We start from the raw sequence: 7459 nt of genomic DNA, 5'->3' as shown, positions 1-7459 counted from the left end.
AATTATCAACATAGATTTAGTGTACACTATCTAATAGGCTAGTGTCGGTTGGTACGAGGTAATAACTTAGTCAAATATCGAATACAATGCTTAATATGACGTAAAGGTAAGGGTTAATATAGCAACACACGTAGCCGGACCAAGGTGCGGAGTGAAATTTTCTAGATGCCGGACCAAGGATTTAGAGATACATAACTTATCACTTTACATGCAAGATACTAGGAAAGAATTGTTATAGTTAGAATTATCAAGTTAGGAACCTGTGGGGAACATTTAAGCCCTAGTTACTTTTATTAATTGATTAAGCTCCGAGATTTGAATCTGTTAGTTGGTTACTTTAATTTAGTTAATTATTTTCATTTGTTTAGAGTTAAAAAACCCCTTTTCTGTCTTTTGTTTTCTAAGGAAATAGTTGACTAAATAATAGTAATAATAGAATAAAGTTAAGTATGAACTATTTTCCTCGTGGGATCGACCCCAACCTCATTAGTTGGGTTCTTTACTTGATACGACCGCTTTACTTCTTATTTGAGAAGTAAGTTTGAGCGTATCAACTGTCCAAGTTTGGTTGCTTGATTGGTGAGTCATCATGATTCGAGGACAAAACCATGGATACTTTTATTGCCTTTATGGTCATTTTGGTTTCAGATTTGTACATGATATATGTACTACGTCTCAACCACTCCTATAATGTTAGAAAGGTTGTGTCAGACTCAATAGTATTCGATATATTCTCTTATGCGCTTTGTTAGTATCCTTATGTCATCTTAATGCTTTTAGATAATGATTACAATTTAGTCATGATGTTTTATATGACTTGTCATTCACCCACCAATCATCATGAGAATTAGTGTGGATATTAATCACGATGGTTTTGATCATAAAATACTAGTGTCAAACTCATTCTCCTCTTAACAAAAAGATAACACTCAACTATCAACTAACATTTTATCTTAATTTTCAACATTTACGTACTTTCTTTTATCTGGTGTCATCTCCTTGGTGAATTGAACATATTTTATAATTGTCTATTCACCTCTCTTCAATTCTGATTAGCTTAACATTTATGTCTCATCAAACCTATCATTGCCAAATATCTAAAACCTTATATATTATTATTTGCTATGTATAACAATTTTTATAACCGATATATTTGTGATAGAATGATTGAAATCCTTCTACTAGAATAAATTTGAGGCTTGTAAATAAAAAAAAGTATTGTTGGAAGCACTGACCTAAATGAGTCTAGCAATGTGAAGAAGATTATAGCTATATTCTCTATCATGATACGTGAATCTGAATTTAACTAAAATTCAAGATAGTTCGAATATTGAATAAAATATTATTTCTTTATTATTCTTCATTTATTAATATATCTTCACACTAAAATTTTAATTTATAATACATAGTTGTATAACAAATATGTCAACCAAATATATGGTCCAAGAAACATATTAATCTGAAGCTAACTCACGTGGTGCAACTAATATATAGGAGTCTTAATCGATCATCAGTCCCTCCTATCTTATCATCTCCTGCAAACTACAGCCTTTTCCTTTAAAGCTTCTAACCCCAGTTGCACAACTAGCAATTCTAGTACAATACAGTTCATCATCCACAACACTCTCTGCCCTATACCCCTCTCCCCCCATACCCCATCTAGAGGCGGACCTACTCCTATAAATGGGGTGCACGTGCACTCGTTAACTTCAGAAAAAATTATGTCTATATATGTATATGTATCTTGAGAAACTGATAGAAATTACAATGTAACTAACAGTAAAGTCATGCAGTGGCGGAGCCAGAAATTTCTTAAAGGGTATCCAAAAATAGCAACTTGCTATGTTAAGGATGTCTAAAATAAGTTATTTAATCATTTCGTGTATCATTTTATTTGTATAAATATTTTTTTTTTCCGACGAAGGGTGTCCAATTGGACACCCTTGACATTATGTGGCTACGCCACTGAAGCCATGAGGAGTATATATAGGAGTCTCATTGTGCTACTGATAAAAGCTAGAGAAACCACCAGCGAGACCTCAGTTTGAATCCAACTTTAGCGCTAGTACATCCGAAGTTAATTTGACTTAATATAAAATTTAAGAAAGAAAGAATTTAAAGTTTATGGTGTGAAATAAGTCATAGGTTTTTGTATGTCTATAAATTATTTTATCAAAAATAAAAATAAAAATTTTAAAATTAAATTGTTATTACATATATATATATATATATAAATATGTTATTTTTAATTTGAACATACTAAAAAGAAAAATAAATAATATAAATTAAGATAGGAAGTATGTTCTTTATTGATATTGCCATATCTTGACTTTCTTCTTTTTAAGAACACAATTAAGGCCTGATGTGTCCTTTGCTTTCAGCAGACTCTCTGTTATTTCTTCTTTTTAGCCACATATTTAATATGTAGTGTAGAAACTATAAAATAATCACTCCATTCATCACAAAATTATTGGTACATTTTTTATTCTAGAATCAGTTTGATTAATTTTGGAGCTAAGTTAGAACTAGATCAACCCATATAGAAAATGAAAAAATTAACAAATATTTTCTATTTATTTAATTATTTGTCCAATTTTCTTTTTTTTACTTATTTTATTTTGAAGAATCAAGAAAAGACAAATTTTTTAATCTATTATGTTCTAATAATTTTGAAAAAAAAGATAGAATTTCATGAATATTTTTAATTTTTAATCATTTATTTTATAATAAGTAAGAGTAAAATAGTAAATTTATTATGTCAATCATTATTTTCTTAATAAGTATCTCAATTCAAATGTGAATAACAAGTAATTAGGAACAAAAGGAGTATATAACTAATACCTACATGAAATTAATATATAGATTCACTCATAACTAACTCATATATTATACTTGTATAAGTAGAATTAACCAGCTAACAAACAACTCCGATCCTAATCAATAGTTGAATATACCCACTTGGGAATTGATATTTTTGACTTTCTTTCCCTCTCACACGCCTTTCGGTCACACTCTTTACACCACATTAACATCTAGAAAGATCAAAACTACTCGATTTGCCAAGTTCAAAAGGCAAATTAGGTCAATCAAACAAATTAAGTATATATACATATTTAAATAAATAAAACTCGATAAGTTTAGAAACGTTCCTTATATATTCAATTTCTTCTCATATAAGGGTCTTATCAGTTATCACACTCCATAACATTATGTCCACAAAGTACCACTTACCATTCACAGACTCATAGTACTGTACTTCTTCCGAAAAGAAAAAAATCACAAAAATAATCAATAATGGAAAACATCAACTTTTTCAACAATTACAATGGTGGGAATAGTACTGGAGGACAAAGTAGTAATTCTACTCCTGCGTGGGAGTACTTGTGGCAACTTGATACTACTACTACTAAAACTATCGCTTCTTCTCGATCTCAGTTTATTCAGTGGAACAATATCCATCAAGACCTAATGGTTGGGCAAGCCACGTGTCCACTTAACAGGTTTGAAATAGAAAGACGAATGAATGAAGGTGAATATTATTTACAGTATTCATCATACCATTATTTAATGTCTTTAAATCTAAATTTAGAAAAGAGATCTTACATTAAAAATAACGATGCGCCCCTTCACGAGGGTACTGGTGGACAAGTGGTCGGGTTTGTAATGAACAAGAGAGCGAGACAATATTTGCCAAGTGGCAACATGGTGTAGGGGGACATCAACGGCCAAGTGTCAAGTGAAAGGGTGTCACGTGGCAATGATTAACTGGAAGGCTTATCATAGACGACATAAGGTATAAAGTATGTGACCAAAGCTCCTAAAAGTTGTGCTACGTGGCCTTCAACAACGCTTCTGTCAACAGTGTAGTAGGCAAGTGATTACCATTAAAAATATCTTTATCGTTAATAGTTTTGTATTAAAAATATCTCTTTAACTATTTAATTAGTTAAAAATATATTTTTGAAAATTAATTCATTTATCAAAAATATTAAAGTTTTTTAATTCATAATTAACAATGGAAATTTTGAACGGTACTTTAGCGGTAAAAATATTTCTGAATCAACTTATAAGCGATAAAGATATGTTTTAATAAAACTAGTAAATATACTCAATTTTATTCAATTTAACTTAGTTTAAAGCCATTTTTAATCGTTTTTCATTGATAATACAGAAGATCATAATAATAAAATATCACTAGCTTAATTTATCTTATTACTTATCATTTTTGTTACCAATATATGAGTTTACCTTATACGAGCATCGCCTTAAAGAAATTTTTTATATTTTAACTGTTATAGCAAGTAACTATTAGTGGTTCATTTTTTATGGTTGTTATGCTTATCATGTATGTTAACTAGTAATATGAAGAAAAAATTACTTTTTTTACTATATAGAAGTTAATCTTAACAAACAAAAGATTTCAAGTTTATTTTTTTTAAAAATCAAGTTTTATAAATTGATAATATTAAAAAAGAAAAGTTAAAATACACCGACAGGTTGTAGAGTAAAAGCTTTTTTGTTACTTTGTTGTACTTCTTTGACTTCTAAATAGGTTATTTTTTGAAGTATTTTCCTAACGTCTTCATTTTATTCACCTTTCTATGATGTACAACTATCCAATACTAATTTATTTTCTAAAATATAGAAAATGCATTAAGATATATATCTTTCTACACTAGATATCTTTAATGATAATTAATAAACAGTATATTTAATTATCATTAGATATGTATTTTTAGTAGCAATTAACATTCTTTGTAAGTGTTTCTACCGCCCGTGGTGACATTAGATCTGACTGCAATTAACTAATACCGATAAAGACTTTAGCGTTCTTGTGAATGTGCATATTTATATCGCTAAATTTTTCTTTTTATTATAGTGATATTTGTATTAATTTGTCTAACATGTAATCATGTATCATGATGTTTATCCAAAGTAAACCCTATAATAACTTTTGTGATGATTGTTTTTTGGAATTATTATCTGAAGGTTTCAGTCAGCAAGTGAGTTTGATGAGTCAAAGAGGCGTTGTAGGAGGAGATTAGCAGGACATAATGAGAAAAGAAGAAAGAGCTCTAAACATCATTATACTAGAAACCACAAACCCCGCTCAAGGTAACACTTCCCTTAATAATAAATTTTGTTTGGATTTGTTTAATTAAATAATATTTTGTGCTAAGAAATTCATTTAATATGTACATATAATCATACACTAAATTTACAGTCCAATTATTAACCTATAAAAGTAAAATTCTGACTCCTCCCATTAATAATAAGTATAACATGTACAATTTTAATGCTGTGTCACATGTAAGAATTACATGCTGGTGAAGTTAAGAGCAAATGCAATATTCCCATTAATAATAAGTATAACATGTACAATTTTAATGCTGTGTCACATGTAAGAATTACATGCTGGTGAAGTTAAAAACAAATGCAATATTCTGACAAGTTTAAGGGCTAATTTAGAGAAAATGTACTAGTATCCCTAGATTATGACTGAAATTCTAGAGAGTTGACACATTTTAATTAAACGAAGGTCTTATTACCTCTCCCGAACTCTTTTTTTTTTTTAATTTTGTGGACCTTTTTGGCATACGTGGCATTCAAATATCTCACACGCGCCTCAATTGCATGGAGTCACGAAGTGTGCCATGTAAGATAAAAGGTGTACAAAATTAAAAAAATAAGTTCAGGAAATAATAGAACCTTAATTTAGTTAATGTGTGTCTCTAGAATTTCGATCAAATCTAAGGGATACTTGTGCATTTTCCCACTAATATATTTGTTAGTTACTCTAAATACAACTCTAATTTAGTTTGTCCTAACAAAAAATGAAAAAAAAAGCAGGAAACTGTGGAGTAAGTGAATATGGACATGCTCACCCTCTTCTGTCATCCAAAAATGATTCATGGATATCAAAGAGCAATCTCCCTTCAACATGTAGTGAGCTTATTGCTCAACAGACTATGGAGAATTTGATTTTGACACATAATCGCGATCATATGGTCCTTCATGAGACACATAGTTGGGGACCTATGAATGATGTTACTGGAAATTTGACATTGAATCTCATGCATATTGGAAATTCTGAATTCAGGTTGTTTCCTAAGGAAGAAACACTAGAAGAAGAAGGGTGTCAATTACAACAACAATATAACTCCCTTGCAAGAGCTCATATTTCTTGATTATGTATCTCTGGCCTTTAAAGTGTTCGCTCTTGTTAATTTAAGATTTATATTCAAGTAAATAAAGATATTGTGCTTCTTTTTTTTTTTACAGTTTATTCAGTCTTTTAAAGGGCAACCTAATCATGAATAATAATTAAAGTATGCATTTTGTCCATCTTCCAAAACAAGGTGTTTGAGCTCATGATGGAGCGAGCTGTTTAACTAAATATAGTTCCCATTTAAGGAGCTAGGATCAATGAACGATCGTACTTACCGATGACACTTTTTTCGTTATTATATTTACCAACAGATCACAAAAGAAATTTGAATAGTAAAAAAATCAAATTTACTATCCTCTATTTTCCATCCATTAGTAAAGTTACTTGTGGAATACTGACTGAATTTTGTAAGTAATTTTACCAATGAATATCTTAGAGTCAAGATTGAAAAATTACCAACAATTCATGATTTGGGGTTGGCGGTCGTTGTCCTTGTGCTTAAGTTCATGTGGCTGCATTATGTATATAGGGTACATTATGAGGTCTTCACGGATCATCGTGGTCTTCAGTGCATCTTCAGTTAGAGGGATATGAACTTGAAGCAGCACCAGATGACTTGAGTTACTTTGAAGGACTATGATATCACCATCTTAAATTATCCATGGAAGGCCAACGCGGTGATCGATGCTTTGAGATAGCAAAACTTCTAGAATAGAGAGTCTTGGCGCTATCAGTATTGATGAGAGACAATTTTCTAGGGATGTTCAAAGACTAGCCAACAATCTTATTCAGTTGCACATCTCTAAGGAGATCAGTGATTTGATTGCTTTTATAAAGGCCCGGTCTTCCTTAGTTGAGCAGATTCGTGAGCGCAAGTTGGATAATCAAAAGTTGTATCTCATTCAAGACGAAGTGTTGAGAGGGGAATCCAAGGAGGATGTCACCTGATGGTGTCTTGAGAATTGGAGGCATGATTTGTGTGCCTAAGGTGGGTGGATTGATTCTTGAAGAGGATTGTTATTCTCGATATTCCATCCATCCGGGAGACGGTGAAGATATATCATGATTTGAGTCAGCATTACTGGTGGTGTGTCTTGAAGAGGTGTATTTCATACTTCGTGACTAGGTGCTCGACTTGCCAACAGGTCAAGTGTGAGCACCAGTGGCCCAGAGGTGTATCTCATAGGATGATTATTCCTACATGAAAGTGGGAGAAAATCACTATGCACTTTGTTGTGGGTTCACCTAATACCATGGATGGTTATGACTCTATTTGGGTGATCGTTGACA

At 31.2% G+C, this 7459-nt stretch overlaps 1 pseudogene; it reads left to right on the top strand.

The window, feature by feature from the left end:
• Nucleotides 1–3178: 3178 nt before the first annotated feature.
• Nucleotides 3179–6252, top strand: LOC114074213 (annotated as a pseudogene).
• The last annotated feature ends 1207 nt before the right edge of the window (nucleotides 6253–7459 follow it).

Source organism: Solanum pennellii, chromosome 10 (assembly GCF_001406875.1).
Source record: "Solanum pennellii chromosome 10, SPENNV200".
Taxonomy (NCBI): domain Eukaryota; kingdom Viridiplantae; phylum Streptophyta; class Magnoliopsida; order Solanales; family Solanaceae; genus Solanum; species Solanum pennellii.
The sequence above is the reverse complement of the archived record's forward strand: the minus strand, read 5'-3'. Positions and strand labels throughout refer to the sequence as shown.